Source organism: Peromyscus eremicus, chromosome 11, assembly GCF_949786415.1.
Source record: "Peromyscus eremicus chromosome 11, PerEre_H2_v1, whole genome shotgun sequence".
Classification (NCBI taxonomy): Eukaryota; Metazoa; Chordata; class Mammalia; order Rodentia; family Cricetidae; genus Peromyscus; species Peromyscus eremicus.
In genome coordinates this window covers 47,452,554-47,472,289 of record NC_081427.1, presented here as the reverse complement: position 1 = coordinate 47,472,289, position 19,736 = coordinate 47,452,554, and the positions used below count along the sequence as shown (strand labels likewise).

The following is a 19,736-nucleotide window of genomic DNA, read 5'->3' as shown; positions in this document are numbered from 1 at the left end:
TGAAGAGATGGTCCAAATGATCCAATATTTGTTGGGTGTATGGTAGCCAGGTACAACAACCTAGTCTTTCAGGTGTGTTTTCACTTTAGTCTGTTAAATTCCAGATGCATCGAAGATCAAGTTATACATTCATTTTTTTGGCGGGGGTCCTGAAGGTAGTATCGAAAGATCTGCAAGTGTTGGGATGGCACACTTTGTGGGATCGTACATGCTCTGTAAGCATGAGGGCCTAAGTTCAGATCTCCAGAATTCCCACAAACCTGAGCACAGTCGCATTGCCCCTTTCACAAGACTAAAGACAACAGAGTAGTTGAATCCCCAGAAACTAATGGACCAGCCATCCTGGTGTACAGTTGCAAACAAACAAGAGATCCTGTCTCAATAAAGGAATAAAACAAGGACTGACATGAGGTTGACTTCTGACCTCTACATGTGCTGTGGCACACACGTGCCCTCCCCCCAATAGTAAAGCAATCTGCAAGTGTTTCAAAACCACAATTACGTTTGCTGTATTCAACAAAGCTGTACTTCAAGATTTTCAAGGATCCCGACTTTCTTCTAAAACCAAGTGGTTTGATACGAACATTGGCTCCTGTGACTGTGAGAGTACTTGTGGAAGATGGTTGTTCTGTTAGTTGCATAAAGAAGTTACATTTATGCAAATACAAACGAATTCATGAATATTCTTATGTCTAATTTTATAACGACCTAGGTGGCCCTTACTTATACTTCTAGGCTTTGTTTCTGAACGACTTGTATTTAATACAATTTCACCTTCCTGAGACAGTTTTCCTTTTATACAGCATCACTGCATATTTTTACTTAAGGGCCATAAGCACCGTTTTCTCACTTAACAACAAACAACTCCTATTGTTCAGTAATCAGAATACGACCTTTGTTCCTTCTGCTGTCTTGAAATGTTTCAATAACACATACATGCTCATCCAAAATCTTCCTTCTTCCTGTTCTTTTCTAATAAATGATAGAAAGGGAGTGGGGTCTGGGTAGGAGAGAAGCTGGGTAGAGAGAGGGGAAACTGTATTTAGATTACACTGTATGAGGGAAGAATCCGTTTAATAAAAGGGGAAAAGTTTAAAAAATTTGAGAAAAAGTTTAAGACATTATACTTGGCTAGGTGTGGGGATTCATATCTGTAATTTCAGAACCTGGGAAGCTGAGGCAGGGGGATTACAAGTTTGAGGTCAGTGAGAGCCTGTCTCAAAACAACCACAAAAATAACAACAAAGAAATCATGCTGACAATTTACCTAACCTTAAATTTTGACTATATTTTTAAGTGGTCGATTAGAAAGCTGAAAAGCCCAGCCCCTCTATTCTTGAAGTAGGTCCCTTTGGAAGTTCACACTTCTCATGAGAATGCAGAAGGTTCCCTTGACATGGTGTGTTCTTTGTATAAGCACCAGGGATACCAAATTCCATCTGTTTGGACTTTTGTCCTAATATACTAAATTGCTTGCTCTCCCTGAATGCAGGCAGTACCAAGTAATTTTCCTGAAATAGTCCTGGGAATTTTTTTTTTCTTACTTATGAAAGCCCGGCCTTAGCTTGTTTTAGTTTCTAGCCAGCTTTCCTTAAATTAACCTGTTTAACTTTTGCCTCTGAGCTTTTTCCCATTCTCTAACTTCTTTCTCTGTGGCTTGCTGTGTAGCTAGGTGGCTGGCCCTGGAGTTCTCCTCCTTCTCTAGCTGCTAGATCTAGCTCTCCTCCCAGATTTTCCCTCTATGCATTCTCTTCTGCCTTGCTATTGGCCAATTCTTTATTAGACCATCAGGTGTTTTAGACAGGCACAGTAACTCAGCTTCATAGAGTTAAACAAATGCAACATAAACAAAAGTAACACCCCTTAAAAAATATTCTACTACGGCTCAAGACTCCTGGGATCTACCCTTTGCTCCTGCATTGCTCCGTAGCTGGCCTATGGCGATGCTGCAATTGGATCCTTGCTGTAGCCTCCTTAACACCTGCTGCCACTAGAACTTCAGGACATTCCTGACCACTTCAACATGGTGGTCATCTGGAGGTGGCTTCCTCTGACTCCCAGGCTGCAGAAACTTTTTAATTGCAGGAATGTTGCTGATTCTTGTCTTAAATGCCTGCAGCAGAGGGAAGTCAGACAGCACAGGAGGGCTGAATTCTTCAACCATCAAAATGACTTCTAACAGCTGTATGTCTACCCAACTGAGCTGGTTGCCAACAAGAAAAGCTTCCCTGTGGTCTTTTAAAATCTTTTCAAAGACAGGGAAGTAACGGGTTTTAGCTCTCTTCACGATTAAAGCATAGTTCTCCTCTCTTTTCTCAGGGGGTTTAAATGGAACACAGGCGATCATTATCATAAGGTCCAGGGTGCCATCAGTATACATGTCAATCCTGGCTCTCTCCTTCAGGTCCTTCCCATACAAGTTGTACTAGGCAGCAAGGTAGCTGCTGAGGATGACTCTAGACTGTGTCAGCAGCATTCCTTCAATTTCAACCAAAGGTACCTGGTCAAAAAGCAGGAGCCCATCCTTTTGCAACTTCCCATACTGTTCTCTTGTCTCAAGAAATTCTTCTTCAAACTCTACTCCTGCTGCAGCCAGCAGCCAGCAGATGGACTCCATCCTGCCTCTGCCACAAAAGTAGTAGAGCTTGGGTTTGGCTTCCATGACTCCTGGTTCAGATCTTCCTTATTCTTCTACGATCGGGTCTCCAGCTAGTCCTGGGAATTTTTTAACACTAGGAAATTATTCAGGTCACTGTTTCTATTCCAGTTGAAAGGGAACTTAGTATAATAGGTTATTATTCCTACTTACTTCTTTTTGGGAAGGAGTTATAATAACATCATTTCCTCCTTCCTTTTCCTCCCTCTAAACCCTCCTACATACTCCACCTTGCTGTTTTTCAAATCTATAACCTCTTGTTTCATTGGTTGCTGTTCAATGAATATATGTGCACGTATATACATTTATATTGCTAAATACAACCTGCCCAGTCTCTATAATGTTACTTGTATGTACATATTTTCAGTTGGTATTGGACAATCAATTGGTGTGCTCATCCCTGGGGAAGACAATTTCTCCCACTCTCAGCAGTCCTTAGCTGCCTGTAGTCCTTTGTGTAGGGTTGAGGCCTCACGGTCGTTCCCCTGTTCACTTAGGCGTGTCTACTGTAGTTGTCCTTATTCAGCTCATGTTTAGGCAGTCATGTTGGTGAGACTTTATGGGTACAGCTTCTGACATTAGACTCCCCAAAAGACTACAGGCTATTGCTATTGTCCTTGGTTGTCCCTAGAGGTGTAAAGTAAGTCCCCATTGCTGAAGAAACCATTCATTTCAGACACAGGGCCCAGAAAATCTGAGTTGGAACTGACCTGAGTACCTCCTCCCTAAGGAGTAGCTTTCATGATAGTAGGAGGCTCCATGAAACCTTCCAAAGAAGGGAAGCAACCAATTACCCAGTTATGACACATATGAATCACAGCAACCACCAGCATGGAATGATAACCCCCAGCGTGCAGGAGTGGTTGGTGGTAACCGACATCTCTCTAAATGGACTTCAGACCTGATTACTGAGAGAGAAATCATGCCTGGTACTGGAAACCTAACCAACTACCCAAGGCTAGTGAAGTCATGGATCTTAGAGAAGCTACAACCACACTTCACTAAACGTAATCCCTGATTACACCCTAGATGTTTGTTTTTATACCCACAGTTTGTGTAGTCGTCACCCCTTATCAAGGAAAGGTCACTTTGAAACTGAGGGAGACAATTACAGAAAACTACAACCAATCAAAGTACAGAGTTGTGGAGCTCAGTCCCAATGGATACATCTGCAAAGCAGCTAAGGTTAAGAAACATTTCTCAAGAAAGAGTGGGAAAGCTGGTATCAACAATGTGAGTGGGACCAAGAGAAGGATTGACCAGTTTATGCTAGTCCCAACTACTGACCAATATGACAGGGAACAAACAAGCTGTGGCTGTAGTGGATTAGGCCCATAGATGTCTGGAGAATAGTCAGCCACAGATAACCAAGGCAGTAGTCTTAAAGGACTGGGTAGAGGATAGAAACAAAGTAACAGTCTATGAACTTCAATAAGACAAGAAAAGAAACGAAATAAAATGAAGGGATAGCTATAAGAATGGTCATATCACCCAATAGCTCACTATAAAAATATTTCCTGAACACTTTTCCGTTTCAAAAATGTGGATTTTTTACTTGTCAGATGGCTCATGTTTTAAGAAACTCACAGTTCTGAAAACTTTTGAAAGCTAGATTAACACAGTATATACTCCATGAATGAATTAGTCAAAACCGTCTACAGTCAGTATATTGCCTTCACACACTTAGGAAATAGTTCCTACACTGTATCCACTCATGTAACAACTCTCTTAGGACTATCACAATCCAAAGCCCTGTGTCAGATGTCATCCATGGAGGACTGAAAGATATCTAGTTTAATAATTTTTCCTAGAAACAGGTAATAGAGGAAATAGGACATATTTGGGGAGTCATACCTAAGAAAACGATAACTTACTGCTGTCTGCACAGGTGATGGAAGATGGCATGAAAAAGCAGTTCTTTTCATTAATGCCTCAATGTGTGGTCAGGATTTCAAAAACATGCTCTGGGTGTGAAAGAATAACCCAAGCAAGTAAGCATGAGAGAAAGCTAAGAGGTAGAACTATTCATTATATAGAAAGGAGCCCAGTTTGGCTAAACTCAATTGTGCACAGAAATTGTGGGATACAAACAATACCGGACAAGCAGACTACTTAGTGTTGCGGAATATTTGTTTAACCATGTAAAGATAGGTTGCATTTGTTTAATTATGTAGAGGTGTGCTGCTGTTTTACCTTGCCTGACTAAGGTACCTGATTGATCTATTAAAAAGCTAACCGCCAATAAATAGCAAGGAAGGAGATACAGGCAGGACTTCCAGGCAGGGAGAGTAGGTAGAAGGAGGAATTTAGGCCCCAGGGAAGAAAGAAAAAGACATGCCAGGCAGGGGCCAGCCAGCCAGGCAGGGAGGAAGCAGGAAAGCAGCACATACAGAGTGAAAGAAAAGTAAAAAGCCCTGAAGCAAAATGTAGACGAATATAAACAGGTTAAATTAAGTTAAAAGAGCTAGCGGGACAAGCCTAAGCTAAGGCTGAGCATTTCATAATTAACAATACGTCTCCCTGTCTTTAATTGGGAGCTGGTTGGCAGTCCAAAGAAAATTCCAACTACAACTTAGGGAAGCCAGGTGGGAGACATGAGCAAGTACTGAAAAGAAGCCTATGTGTGGGGCTGGAGAGATAGCTCAGAGGTTAAGAACACTGGCTGTTCTTCCAGAGGTCCTGAGTTCAGTTCCCAGCACCCACATGGTAGCTCACAACCATCTATAATGAGATCTGATGCCTTCTTCTGGCCTGCAGACATACATGCAGGCAGATCACTGTATACATAATGAATAAATAAACGTTAAATAAAAAAAAAAAAAAGCCTATGTGCTATCACAGTAAGCAGAAGCCTTCCGAAGCATGAAGAGACAGAAATGGGCTTAGGAAGACCTGGAGGCACTATGAAAGCACAATGCTAAGTCTTTATGCAGGCAGTGGTGTGATGATGTCATACCTTCCCAAAAATTCAGTTGGACAACTATCTGTGAAAAGATGTTCAGATACTGGAAGCTTGCATTTTTGCTGTTAGAGATCAACATGACTTCACATAGGGTAAAGACATCAAGGACATCAAGAATTGCCCTAAAGCTACTTCCCAGGACATACTCTGCTTCTTGGGCATCCTCAGTGCTGGCCACTAAAGCCCCAATCCCCTGGTTAACTTTCCTGAGGACCTACCTCTTTGAACTCCCCCGAAGCAGAATGTTCTTAGAGATGACCCAGTGACTATATATGTTGTTTCAGCTTTGTAACCAGCCATGGGTTCTACCTAAACTGCATCATTCAAAACATTGACATTACAAATTAACGTGTCTTTTGATTTCTTTGCAGTACACCACAGGTTCCTATTGTCCCACTTGAGAGCATCTGATTTACCACAGAAACCTACAGCTGATGGAATATACCTGCCAAGCTTTCCAGAAAATCCTGTATGACAACAGTTCTCATTTTCTTTATAATGATAGTGACAACCCCAGTGATTGGATATCTTATTATGTAAAGTGCATGTTACATAAACATTTCTCAGTTTGGTCATACTAACAAGCCTAAAAGAAATATATATTTGGCATGGACCACATGGCGACCATTGCTACTTGTTCCAGCATTTCGACTTTTCAGATCACAATTCTCCACCACCCTTTTACTTTCATTTTTTAATGATTCTACTATGTATTATGGGAGTTCCTTTATGCCTTTTTCTTTGGGAAATTTTATACAGGTTTTGGGAGAAAATGTATTAAATGGCAGCCTCTTTAAACAAAATAATGCCAACCACTGTGGAACCATATAGTGTGGATGACTCCACACACAGGAATCCCCATTGTGCCTTCTTGATTACAAGAACAGGAAACTTGGAGATTTACTAACTGGACACACCTAACTCCAAGGATGAAAAGTATACAGTCCAGATCCAGAGCCTGAGGATATTAAGGGCAACAGTTCAGTTAGTAAGGAGAAATAAGAATGGTATAGTATAATGGGAAAAGAGTAAGACATCAGGACTTTCCCTTTTGGGAGCATATGAGGGGAACAGGCCCACATAGTAAGACTAAGACACAAAGGACTCTAATTAGGGAACAGCTCAGTGCTTATTATACCACATAGCGAAAATGCGGCATCATGCCCCCTGAGGAACGAAAGTTGCTCTTAAATTGTAGTGGAGTGTCTGGTCCCCAGACTTAGTCAGGCATTTGGATAAGGGCCTCCATTCCCTCAGGGGATTGAGGAAAGCTCCTGCTTGCTAAAAGCTGCCATTCTCCTTATCTCTGGCAGGAGGAACTTGTGGCCCTTCCACGCTGTAGGAGAGCACCTGGTAAAGTTACTGAACCCTTTGAGGACAATAAGCATTTAGATACTTCTGAACCACTTTTGTCCCAGGAAAAATGCTGTAATGAAGTTAATGGCTGCTTTTGTCCCTGAATCATTGAGTCTGCAAGGGCCTATGGCTAACCTATTGTACAGTTATTGAATATGTAGCCTTCCAGGAGGAATGAAGAGGTGCTGGAGAGGTGAGAAAGAAGGAGAAGCGAAGAGGTGTTTTTGTTTGTTTTGTTTGTTTGCTTGCTTTGTTTTGGTGTGACTGTTAGAATTCCTAGCCACTCCCCCATCTACATGACCAAGCATGCGCTGTTCAGTAGCCAAGCAGGAGGCTTAGTCATCCTAGGACCGTATGTGATCATGTAATCAGATTACATGATCATGTGTGGCGTAGCTACCTATATGCGCATGTGTGTGTTGGGGGGGACCATAAAGCAGGTTCCACCTATTCCTCCCCTCCTCTTCCTGCATGGTCACTCCCCACAGGCCTATGCACACCCTTTCTGTTCCCTTCCCTTAATGAACTCTTAGAGTGGGTTTTGTTGTACCTCGTGGCTTTACTTGCATAGTAAACAGCAGCGCTTAATGAATAACATTGCGTCATTAAATAAATAACAGTGATTTTTTTTAAAAAAAATTTTCTTTTTGGGGGATGCTGCAGGGGTGAGGGGAGGATATGCAGGATGGGGAGGTGAGTGGAATTTGGGTGCATGATGTGAAATTCTGAAAGAATCAATAAATAAATTATGTTAAATTAAAAAAAAGATTTTAAAAAAAGGTGTAGCTTTTTTCAATAAACAGGTAGCCATCATGAACACCCTCAGATCCTGTCAGTCCCCTCCCCTCCCCCTATCCCACCCCATGACTCCATATCTTCTATTTCAGACTTAAAACCCTCTGGAGTAGGTCCCCGGCAATATTAATATTTTTTTGAGAATTTAACCAAAACATAAAGGAAGTAGATAGTTCACTAAATGATGGGAAGCAGCCAGAGCCATGCACAGTCTGTCCATACATCCCATGTCTTTAAAACAATTTACCATGCTATTCTTGTTATACACTACCAGGCTCCAAATCAGACTCTAAAAGAACCAAGATACACAATGAAAGTACAGGACAGAGCACACTGACGGAGAGCGTGGCTTCTTAAGCCTCATAGCATGAGTGTGACTCTTAGATCCAACCACCTACTAAATGGGTGACTCTGGGCAAGACACTTAACTTCACCTCTAAAATAGCCATAATAAAGTAACAGTTTCACGGGGTATCCATGGAGATTACACTGAGTAACATCGCTAAAGGGACCGTGCCAGTACCTGGTACCGCATTTCTGTTGCTTTTGTTGCTACCACCATTGTTATTTATCAGCACCATTGTTGCCTTTCTTTGGTTCCACATTTAAAGTATTAACTTTGAAATAAATCTTTAAACTTAAGAAGGTTCACACTCCTTCATTAATTTTTGTCCTTTGACCTTTGTGTGACCTAGTCTATTAACATCAAGTGATAAGTGATCTCCTGTGCTTCAACACTGACTTTAGAACAAACAACCCAACTGTTACGGGACTGGAGAGATTCCAGCAGTTAAGATCACTGGCTGCTCCAGAAAACCCTGGCTTGGTTCCTTGTACCATGTGGCAGCTCACAATCATCTGTAACTCCAGTTCCAGGGGATCTGACACCCACTTTTGGTCTCTGCAGGCACTGCACACATGTGGTGCACATGTATACATGCAGACATGTGTGGTGATACATTGTGTACCCTAATAAACTTGCCTGAGGATCAGAGGACAGGGCCAGCCACTAGAGCAGACATAAAGGTCAGGCTGTGGTGGCACACACTTTAATCCCAGCACTTGAGATCTCACGCCTTTGCTTGGGAAGCACACACACCTTTAATCCCAGGAGGTAATATGGCAGGGCAGAGAAAGGTATATAAGCCGTGAGGAAACAGGAACTCACTCTTTACGCTGAGGATTTTGTAGCGGTAAGAACTAGTGGCTGACTGTTCTGCTTCTCTGATCTTTCAGCTTTCACCTTGATATCTGGCTCTGTGTTTTTTATTAAAAGACCATCTAAGATTTGAACAGCAGACAAGACACCCACGCACATAAAATTTAAAAAGTTTTCAATCATGATTATACACTGTAATTAACTAGACTACTTCTAAAAATGAATTTATCTTTGGATTGAATTGTGTTATAATGTTTGATTTTAACATTGGTGTTTGTAGCTGACTTGAATTTTATTTTTTAAAAAAGCTAAATCAATTCTGTATTAGGATTTAGATAGTATTTGCTTGATTTCTGAAATGGCCCTAACCTTACTTCTGCTATTTTATACCAAGTATTTATGCAAAGCAGTGTTCTCAACACTGGCAACTCTCAAACTAAAATAATAATCAACTCTGGAAAATGTTAAGTACACTCTACATCCTCCAACATCAAATATTCAGTCAGGATTTTACTCAGTATGTAAAAATAAATAAGCACATCCACCACATTTATACATTTTCTTTCATATTTAATAAATATTAAATTTATATGTACATAAATGGTTTAAATTTAATACCTTATATATAATTAAACACATCCAATTAATTACTATGCAAATTTACTTTGTCTTTAAAATGGTAAAATTATAGATATACCAAATAATTATTTTAAAATAAATTTCTTTAGTATTTACTATTGGTAAATGTTTGCTTGCATACTTATTTTATTCTCTATAACTTTAGTCCAGCAAGCAGATGAAGTCTGAGAAGCCATGAACTAATAACGTATGAACAGGGAGATATGGGAAGAAGTGTTCAGATTTTTCTTGGCCTCTGAAACATTCCCTCCAACTGGACCTCTTTGATGTGGGTCTTATGATCTCCTATCAGATATGATGGGACACAGAATGTCTTTGGAGCACTCTAAGACAGAAAGACAGAGTGACTGGAATATACTCTCAAGTTGTTTAGCTTGTATTAATAAAGAGAAACTCTGTTACCTGGGGCCTGAGTAACCCAACATGATGGCAAAGGACCCTTAGCCTTCACTGCTCATAAACTGCTTCAGAGCTACTTCAAGATCCAAGAACAAAAGGACAAAAACTAAAGAAAAGGGATACTTACTACTTTTAAAAACACTTATTTACTTTCATTTTATGATTTCTGCATGTATATGCACCAAGTGTGTATCCTTGGAGCTAGAGTTACATGTGATTGTAAGCTGCCACGTGGGTGCTAGGAACCAAATTTCGATCCTCTTTAAGAGCAGCATGTGCTCTTAAGTGTTGTGGAATATTATTTTAAGGTATGCTACATTTGTTTTTGCTGTGGAACATTTGTTTAACTATGGGAAGATGTGTTGCATTCTTTAATGTGGCATTTGTTTAACTCTGTGAAGCTGTGTTACTTTCTTTGCTTGTCTAAAACACCTGATTGGTCTAATAAAGAGCTGCGAGGCAGGAGAAAGGACAGGTGGGGCTGGCAGGCAGAAAGAATAAATAGAAGGAGAAATCTGTGAAGAGAGGATTGAGGAGAGGAAAAAAAAAGGAGGAGGAGGACATCAGGGGCTAGCCACTTAGCTACACAGCAAGACAAGGAGTATGAAGTTGAAGATTTAACTAATTATTCTTTATCAATAAAAAGTTGGCAGTCAGATATCGGGTTAAGAACCTGAAAAATCAGAGAAGCAGGAGAGCAGCCACAGTGGCTTTCTACCTCTTCCATTCCTTCCTCCAAAAGGCCTAAATCCTCTCTCAGCCCCACTTTACTACTTCCTATCTCTTATCTATCTACAATTCTCCAAACCTCTATGGTTAATTTTGATCAGATGGTGGCTAGCTCGGCCCTATGACTCCAATCAAGCTTTATTTGTCAGAATAAATCAAAATATCACACAACAGAAGGAAAGAAAAGTATACAGAAATAGAGAAAGATAAAAGCCCAGAGGCAAATGATAGATGGGATCATTTAAAGTTAAGAAAAACTGGCAAGAAACAAGGCAAGCTAAGGCCAGGCATTCACAAGAAAGAATAGCCTCCAGTGTGATTTATTTGGGAGCTGGGTGGTGGGCCAACAAAAGAGCAAAGAGAAAAAAAATAACCAACAGCACTTAAGTGATAAGCCTTCTCTCCAGCTCGTTTTAGTTTTTTAAAAACAATAACAAGGGTGGGGACTGGAGAGATGGTAAGAGTATGTAGTATTCTTGTAGAGGAATGAAGATCTATTCAGAGACCCATGATGAGTGGTTCACAATCATCTTTAACTCCAGTTCTAGAAGAATCAACACCCTCTCCTGGTCTCCATGGGCACCTGCACTCACATGTGAACAAACACATAATTTTAAAAAAATCTTAAAAAATATATAACAAGGACTCTAGGACATGTGATTCAGTAACCATGGATGAAAATATATCATCTATCTCTTCTCTCCCTCCCTGATTCCTCCTGAATGCTAATGATCACTTGTATGTTCAGCAGCTACAGACTTTTGCTGGCAGAGGGTCTTGTCTAGATGTCATTCCTAAACAGGGTGGTAGTTACTGAAGATGTGGTTGTCAATAGTAATTTGGTAAAATGAAGTCATAATGAAAAAGAGAACGATGAAATTTGCCAGGGTGATTAACTGTTTCCTTCATATAATGTCTCACTGTGGCATGTGCTGATGCTTGACAACATTATATCCATTTTTGATTATTTTTACAATGCTCTCAGACCTTGCCAGCACTTTACCAAGTAAGTTTATGTGATATTCCAAACCTTCTGTTGTGGATGGACTAGACACCAAGAAGTAGACATCAGAAAAACCACTTTCTTTGCTCATTCATAAAAAAAAAAAAAAACCTTAGCAACTGAACTTTACCTTGAGGTGGCAGTAACCAAGACCCACAGGTTCCACTTCTAAGTCAAGTTGTCCTCCTGTTTATCTCATCTGCAGTTGGTTCTTCCACTTTTGTCTCGATGCCTTCAAAGTAATCTAAGAGGGTTGGAATCAACTTCTTCCAAGATCCTGTTACTGTTGTTATTTTTTACCTCCTCCCATGAATCACACAATGTTCTTAACAGAATCGAGAAGAGTGAATCATTTCCATAAGGTTTTCAATTTACTTTGCCCAGATTTCTCAAAGGAATCACTATCTAGGGCAGCTCCAGCCTTACAAAATGCCTCTCTTCAATAACACTTGAAAGTCAGAATGACTCCTTGATCCATGAATGCTTGATAGGGCAGGAGGCAGGAAATCTACACAACTTTTATTATACATCTCCACCAGAGCTCTTGGATGACAAAGTGAATTGTCAATGAGCAGGAGAGTAATATTTGTAATGAATTTTTTTTTTCCGGAGCAGTCACACAATTGGGAATAAAATGTTCAACAAACCATGTTGTAAACAGATGTACTACCATCTAGGCTTGTTGGTTCACTTACAGAGAACAAGAAGAGTAAACTTCACTTGATTCTTGAGGGCCCTAGCATAATGGTCAATGAGCCCTGGATTCAACTCCACAACAACCACAAGCTACTTTCACCCCTAACAAGAGAATCAGTCTGTCTTTGAAGGTAGTTTGCAGAAGTCCATCTAGCCATGAAAGCCCTAAATTTCTAACACAAGGCTGTTCTGTCTCCATAGAAACATCATCACCAATGATCTTAGTGGAGCTTCTGGGTAACCTGCTGCAGCTTCTACATCAGCATGTGCTACTTTTCTGCTTATATGTCAGGCACATGCTTTGGGTTCTTTCCTTAAGACTCATGAATCCTAAGCATTTTTTAAAAAATTCCCATATTTCTCAGGGACATCACAGGAGGAAGGAGAGCTAGGGCCTTGTTCTGAATTAGGCTTTAGCTAAAAGGAATTTGGTGGCTGTATAATGCTCTATATATGACCAAATATTCCTCTAGGTCAGATAAAGCTATTTTTAATTCCCTTTAATTCTCTGTAGCAGCATTTTTTATTTCCTTCAAAAACTTGTAAAAAAAGATGTTAGGAGGCGGTAAGCCCCCACCCCCCATGCTCACTGAATGGCAGAACTAATATTGTGAAAATATTGATATTATCATAATCCATCCAACAGAGTCTCCCATCAAAATGGCAATGACATTCTTCACCGAACTGAAAACAGACTTAAAGTTAAAACTGATAGGGAAACACAGAAGACCCCAGAGTCAAAGCAACTCTAAACAGGAAGAACACTGATGCTGCAACATAGTTCCTGGTGTCCAATTTTACTGCACTGAGCCATAGTAACAAAAGCATCACGGCACTGTCATAAAAACTGACATGCAGACCAATGGAACAGAACTAGTAGACCCAGAAATAAACCTATACAGGTACAGGACTTTAATGACAACAGGATCTGGAACATACATTAGAGGGCACACAGCTTCTTTAACAAATGATGCTGGGAAAACTAGATTTCCATACATAGAAAAAGGAAACTAGATTCTTATCTCTGACCCTGTTTTTTTTTTTTTTTAAAGGTAACTTTAATATGTCTCAAAATATCCTAAGGTAAGACCTGACGCTTTAAAGCTACTAGAAGAAAGACAGGCAAACATTTTATGATGCAGACAGAGGCAAGGATTTTTTGAAAAGGACTTGAATAGCACATGGAATACTAACAAAAAATGTCTAATGGGATGAGAAAATAACTGAAAAGCTTCTGCATAGAAAAGAAAAAATCATCAGAGTAAAGATCTTTGCCAATTATACACTAGATTACTATACAAGGGATTACTATCTAGGATACATAAAGAACCTTAGAAATTAATCATCAAATCCCCCAAACTACCCAATCAATAATAGACCAATGAACTAAACAGACAGTCTTCAAATCCAAATGGCCAATAAATACTTTACGTTCACCATGCTTAGCAATCTGAGAAATGCAAATTAAAACTTAGTTGAACTCCATCTTAACCCTGTCAGAATGTAGCAAGGAGCGGAACAGAGAAAAGAGGGAGCTTTACTCACTGCTGGCAAGAATGTGAAACTTGTGCAGCTCCCTCGGGGATCAGTGAGGAGGTTTTTCAAAAATTAAAAATAAAACACCATATGGCCCAGCTACCCCACTCTTGGGATTGCACTCAAACAACTTCGAGTCAGAGTATGGCAGGGATACATGCTTACTCATGTTCACTTCCATACTGTTCACAACAGTGGACCAGGAACCAATCTAGACATATGTGCATCAACAGATGAGGAGATACTGATGAAATGATACAGTGGACTTTTCAGAGGGCTTTTTTTTTAGTTTTATTGTTTCTACATGTTTTATTTTTTAACTTATTGAAGGTTTGTATCAATACTACAGGAACAAGGAATTTATATATATATATATATATATATATATATATATATTCATATATAAATAAAAGATATAACCTTTTTAAGAAAATAGATGGAAGTAGAAATTGTTATGTTAAACAAAACAAACCAGACTCAAATATTCTACATGATTTCATTTATATGTGAAACCTAGATTTGAGAGAGAAGAGAGAATGAATTTGTGTTTCTTCTTTGTATTCACAAGGTGACTAAGTGGCAAAACCAGCCCATCTTTGGGCTATCTAAGTTTTCAACATGCCTTCCTCACTACTCTTCCTCATTTCTAGTCTTCTAGTTAAGCAAGAGATGAGGAGCTCTTCCTTTCACTTGAACTCATAGAGGCCTCTGAGCCTATTAACTAGCGTAATTTCAATATTGTGTTTCAGGGAATAGGAGAAAGAAAAGGGAGAGAAACAAGGTCACAACCAGAACACACACAACTTTTATCAATTAAACTCACTGTTTTATGTGATGCTCCATACAATTATGTTAACAACATTGAATATTACAACAATATAATGATGATAATGAAAAGGTTCAAATGCTGTAAGGATCACAAGAAAATGCTGTTAAAATGTGGCTCAGAACCAGGTGGTAACACATGCCTTTAATCCCAGCACTCGGGAGGCAGAGACAAGCAGATCTCTGAGTTTGAAGGCAGCCTGGTCTACAGAGTGAGTTCCAGGATATCCAGTACTACACTCAGGAACCCCACCTTAAAAAACCAAAATCTCTTTAAAAAAAATGACTCAGCCTTGTTCCTGTGGTATTGATACAAACTTTCAATAAGTTAAAAACTAAAACGTGTAGAAACAATAAAACTAAAAAAAAAAAGGCCTCTGAAAAGTCCAACACAATAAAGATCAAGAAAAGGAGATATTCTTGCAGTGGTATAGGACTTTTGCTGTCTTGGTTGAGTTGGGGCACTGCTTTAGTTTTTGTCTTTATGCTTTAGGATAATTCCAATAATTAGCAAATTTATTCAATGTAAACTAAATGATTTTAATGTAAGAAACTTCACAGAATTCTTCAGAACCTGCTAGTAGAGCATAATACAACAATTCACTTTGCGAGTAAACAGAAAATTTTGAATATATCACAACATATACCCTTCTCTAAACCATTACTGACGAGTTCAAAGGCTAATTCAAAGTTACAGCCTCTATAGTTAGCATGATGACTTAGAACCCATGTAGCCAATGAAGTAAATGAATGAGATAGGTCTTCCTCAATAAACTCAGGTAAGTTTGCAGCACCTACTTCTTAGTTTGCTTTTTGTTGATGTGATAAAAAGACTATGGCCAGAAGCCACTTGGGGAGGAAAGGGTTCATTTCATCTTATAACTCAACATCTGTCATGAAGGAGTCAGGGTAGGAACACAAGGGAGGAACCTCGAGTGGAAACTGAAGGAGAGGCACAGAGGTGTGCTGCTTACAGGCTTGCTCTCCATGGCTTGCTTGGCCACTTTTTCTATAATGACACCGCCTACAGTTGGCTGGGCCCTCTCACATCAGTCATCAATCAAAAAATGTTCCACAGGCTTGCTTACAGGCCAATCTGATGGAGGCAATGTCTCAACTGATGTCACTCTTCCCAGATGACTCTAACTTGTATCTAGTTAACAAACAACTAACCAGAACAATCAATTTCTTTTTACCTTTAGAGCATCTGAGAAGAGACTAAGAGTGTCTTTCCTATGCCATTGAGTTGGTTTAAAATATTGCATAGGAAAAGTACTTCTATGGTACTGAGTTTATTAATAAACACAAAAATCAAAACCCCAAATAAACACAAGGCACAGCAGGTCAAAGACATCTTCTTTATCATTAATATGCCTCTTGTCTGTGAATATCATTTACAAGATTCAAATGGCTGTCTGGATGTCTTGACATAATCTAGAGCTCCCTCAAGTTATGCATGTAAATTTTTATCTAATTTAGTTTCTTCACTCATAGTCTCAGATCCAGAACATACCACTAGATAAACCAGTCCTAAATCTGTTACCTGAGTAGCCTTCTTCTCATGGAGCTTTCACTATAAAAGAGCCATGAAATCTTTCCAAACAATGCCTTCTTCCTCTTGTCGTTCTTGTATTTAAGGGCCCCTGTCCAAATGTTATAGGCTTTGGGTGAGAACCCATGGACTAATGTGACCACTTCCATCATGGTGATGATAAAGATATACTTAACGAAGTGTGACTTCTAGAAACTCTTGGAAAATTTCTTCTTAATGTCAGAAAATACTGATTTGTCTAAAAGCCATCAAGCCTCACCATCAAGCCTCACAAAGCTCTTCTTCTTAATACTGATTTTACTAAAAAATTCTAACTGTGGGAGACAGAATAATGTCCTAGCCTATCCCTCTTCTTACCCACAAAGAATGGCCACATCCTGATCTTTGAAGCCTGTGAGTACCCTAAGTGGCAGTGAGGAATTAGGATTAAAGTCAAGATTAAGTTTGCTAACCACGTTGCCTTAAAGAGATTACCGTAGATTAATTGGAAGGGGCAAAGCAATCATCAGGTCATTAAATGAGGAAGGGGGAAATGAAGAAACAAAACCAGAGAAAGACCAGACCAGCCATACTGGGTCTGGAGATGGTGATGGGCATGAGCAAAGATGGACAATTCTAGAAAGGTACAAAAGGCATCCATTTTCTACATGAGTTTCCTCTGGATCTGGATCTCTGTAAGGGAATATAATCCTGTTAATGCCTTGACTTTTGCCCAGTGAAACTAATTTTGAAGACATTTGAGACTTCTGACTTCTGGAAGTCAAATTCATTTGTGTGTTTAAAGAATAAATTTGTGGTTATTCATTACAACGGTAACAAGAAATACATTCACCTTCAAAATATGAAACCAGCAGTTTCATGTCGTTAAAATACATGTGTTGTATTTATTCTGCAAGATGATGATGATGCTTCATAGAATTTGCCCCCATTTGTGTCTACTAAAGATTAGAGAGTTTAAATATTGTGGGTGAAGATAAAAGGAGCATATAACCATCAGAACTAATTTAACATATGACATAAAAATAACATTAAATTTTTAATGGACAAAAATGTGATTAATGGAAAGAAGTTATTGGCCAACATTATGGAAACTGATCTAACCACCATTTTATTCAAGAATGGGGGAAGGATGGTTTGTCATATGTATGAATGAACAATGATTGAGCATCAAGGTATGAATGTCTCCTTGTGAAAGTCTGTCTTGTATCATTTCACTTTCTTCTCATACTCCATTCTGCATCAAAGCACAGGGCTTGCCACTGATCTTATCCTGAATTTAGGGCCATGCCTACTTCCAAGAAACTGCAATGACACCTCAAACTTAAAACCACAGTGATGTATTTAAATATATGTAAAAGTATCCAAAATACTAACCCAAGGAAACTCTTCCCTCTGAACAAAGTTACAACAAATGTCCCTGCAGAGCTAGTGAACAAAGGCACTTACAGAATCTTAGCCGATGGTACAAGAGGAAGCTTGCCATTGATCATGCAAGCTTTGTCTTACAAAGAATAAATCTCACAGGTTTTGATCATCAAGAGACTTAAATACAACATTCCATAACGTACTCCATGCAAAGAAATGAGTCTGCTTTCCTCCAAGCGGAGACTTGGTGCCCTCTGGTGTTTGATTTCACCTTTACAAATTAGTCCTTCAGGATGATCACAGAAACACGGAGCTGAAAGGCTCCATAGCAGCCAATAATGTAGCACGGTTTCACAATTTTTAGTGGAAAATTTTCATCATGGAATATTAAGTATTCTATTTTTATTCTGAGGACATAGTAGAAAAAGAATTATTAGATAGTTTAGCCCTGATTGAGTGAGAGGGGCATAAAAGAGAGGAATGGGGAGTAATAGGATCTAAGTACATTATACGGAACTGCCAAGGAATAAATAAAAATGACTTTTTAAAGAAGTTGAGCTGCTTACATAGCAGAGTCCTTGCCTGTATGATCTTTTCTTCCCCTTTAGCTTTGCAAGGGGAATAAAAGCAAGTGATCATTTTGCAGAAAGTAATGATGACGTAGAACATGACGTTGTTAGAGTACACTATAATTTATTAATGTTTTATAAAATAGTGGAAACATAAAAGATGGAATAGGAAGATAATGTCTGTGATAATACTGCCCATCATAAGAAATAAAACATAATTAAAGAGTTTCAGCCCTCTACAAAGCAACCCAGACTATCTATCAGGGATAGTCTCCTAAATTTGGCATTTAAATGACTTATTTTTTTAAACTTATTTCTTCAGGGTTTTTTGTTTTTCAGTTTCTACAACATTGTTATATTTCTTTTAAGATTAAAATTAACTTTAAAATATGACTTTGTGCAGGGCAGTGGTAGTGCACACCTTGAGTCCCAGCATTCGGGAGGCAGAGGAAGGTGGATCTCTCTGAGTTCATGGCCAACCTGGTCTACAGAGCTAGTTCCAGGACAGCAAAGGCTACACAGAGAAATTCTGTCTTATAAAACCAAAAAGAAAGAAAGAAAGAAAAAAATATGACTTTGTTTAAAAAAAAAAATACAGGTGAGACCAGTTAGAGTTATCACACCCAGACAAAGTGGGGAGGTCGTGGTTACTGTGTTGCTGTCACATGTAGACGAGTGGGTAGGACTGCCATCCTAGCATAGACACAGTTTCAGGAGGTCTGAACAGGACAGTGCTGCACCATCAGCAAGTGGCTGTGCATCCCACAGGTGTCTAAGTGTTCTACGGCCACACCACCTGAACGCACCCAACCTTTCTAAAGGGCGGAAGGGGAGAAACGGTTCGTCGAGGGAGAAACTCAAGTGGCCGTATTTCTGTCGTGGCTGATTTGGTAGGTGAAGCCCTATGTGGAGATGTAGAATGGAGACACGTGGCAGTGTTCCCAGAGCCATGCAAGGTCAAAAGAGCTGAAGCCAGGAGCTTGTTCTGCTCATTAAACAAAGCCCGAAGCTCCGACTTCTGGGGCTTACTGGCTAGCCGTGCAAATAATCTAGTCTTAGTCTGTATGTAACTATCAAAGTATCTGAGACTGCATGATTTATAAATTATAAAAAGTTATTCCTCACAGGTCTGGGGGTGGGGGGAGGTCCAGGATCAAGGTACCGGCGTGTGTTCTGCTGAGGGCCTCCTGGCTTCATCCTCACTTGGCAGAAAGTAGGAGATTGAGAAAACAAGCTAACCAAATATTGAGAGAGAAACAAATTGTGTGTGTTTTCTTTTTATTGCTTCCTGAATTTTAAAGACATTTTTTGTTTATTTTTGAGATTAAAATTTCTTAACAACATGTCTCCTTTCCCTTTCCTACCTCCAAAATTCCTATAAATCCTCCCTGCTCTCCTTCAAGTTCACGGCCTCTTTTTTTCACCAATGCTTACTGCATGCATACATGTATGCATAGAATCTGTTGACCCCTATGATATTACTTGTATGTATGGT

The 19,736-nt window shown here is 39.4% G+C and overlaps 1 protein-coding gene and 1 pseudogene across 2 annotated transcripts in view; both read right to left on the bottom strand.

The window, feature by feature from the left end:
* The window catches only part of Rnf180 (ring finger protein 180), a 171,921-nt gene that overhangs the window by 97,147 nt on the left and 55,038 nt on the right, over nt 1–19,736 (bottom strand). The window lies entirely within an intron of this gene.
* On the bottom strand, nt 1,991–2,662 carry LOC131921426 (glutathione S-transferase alpha-4-like; annotated as a pseudogene).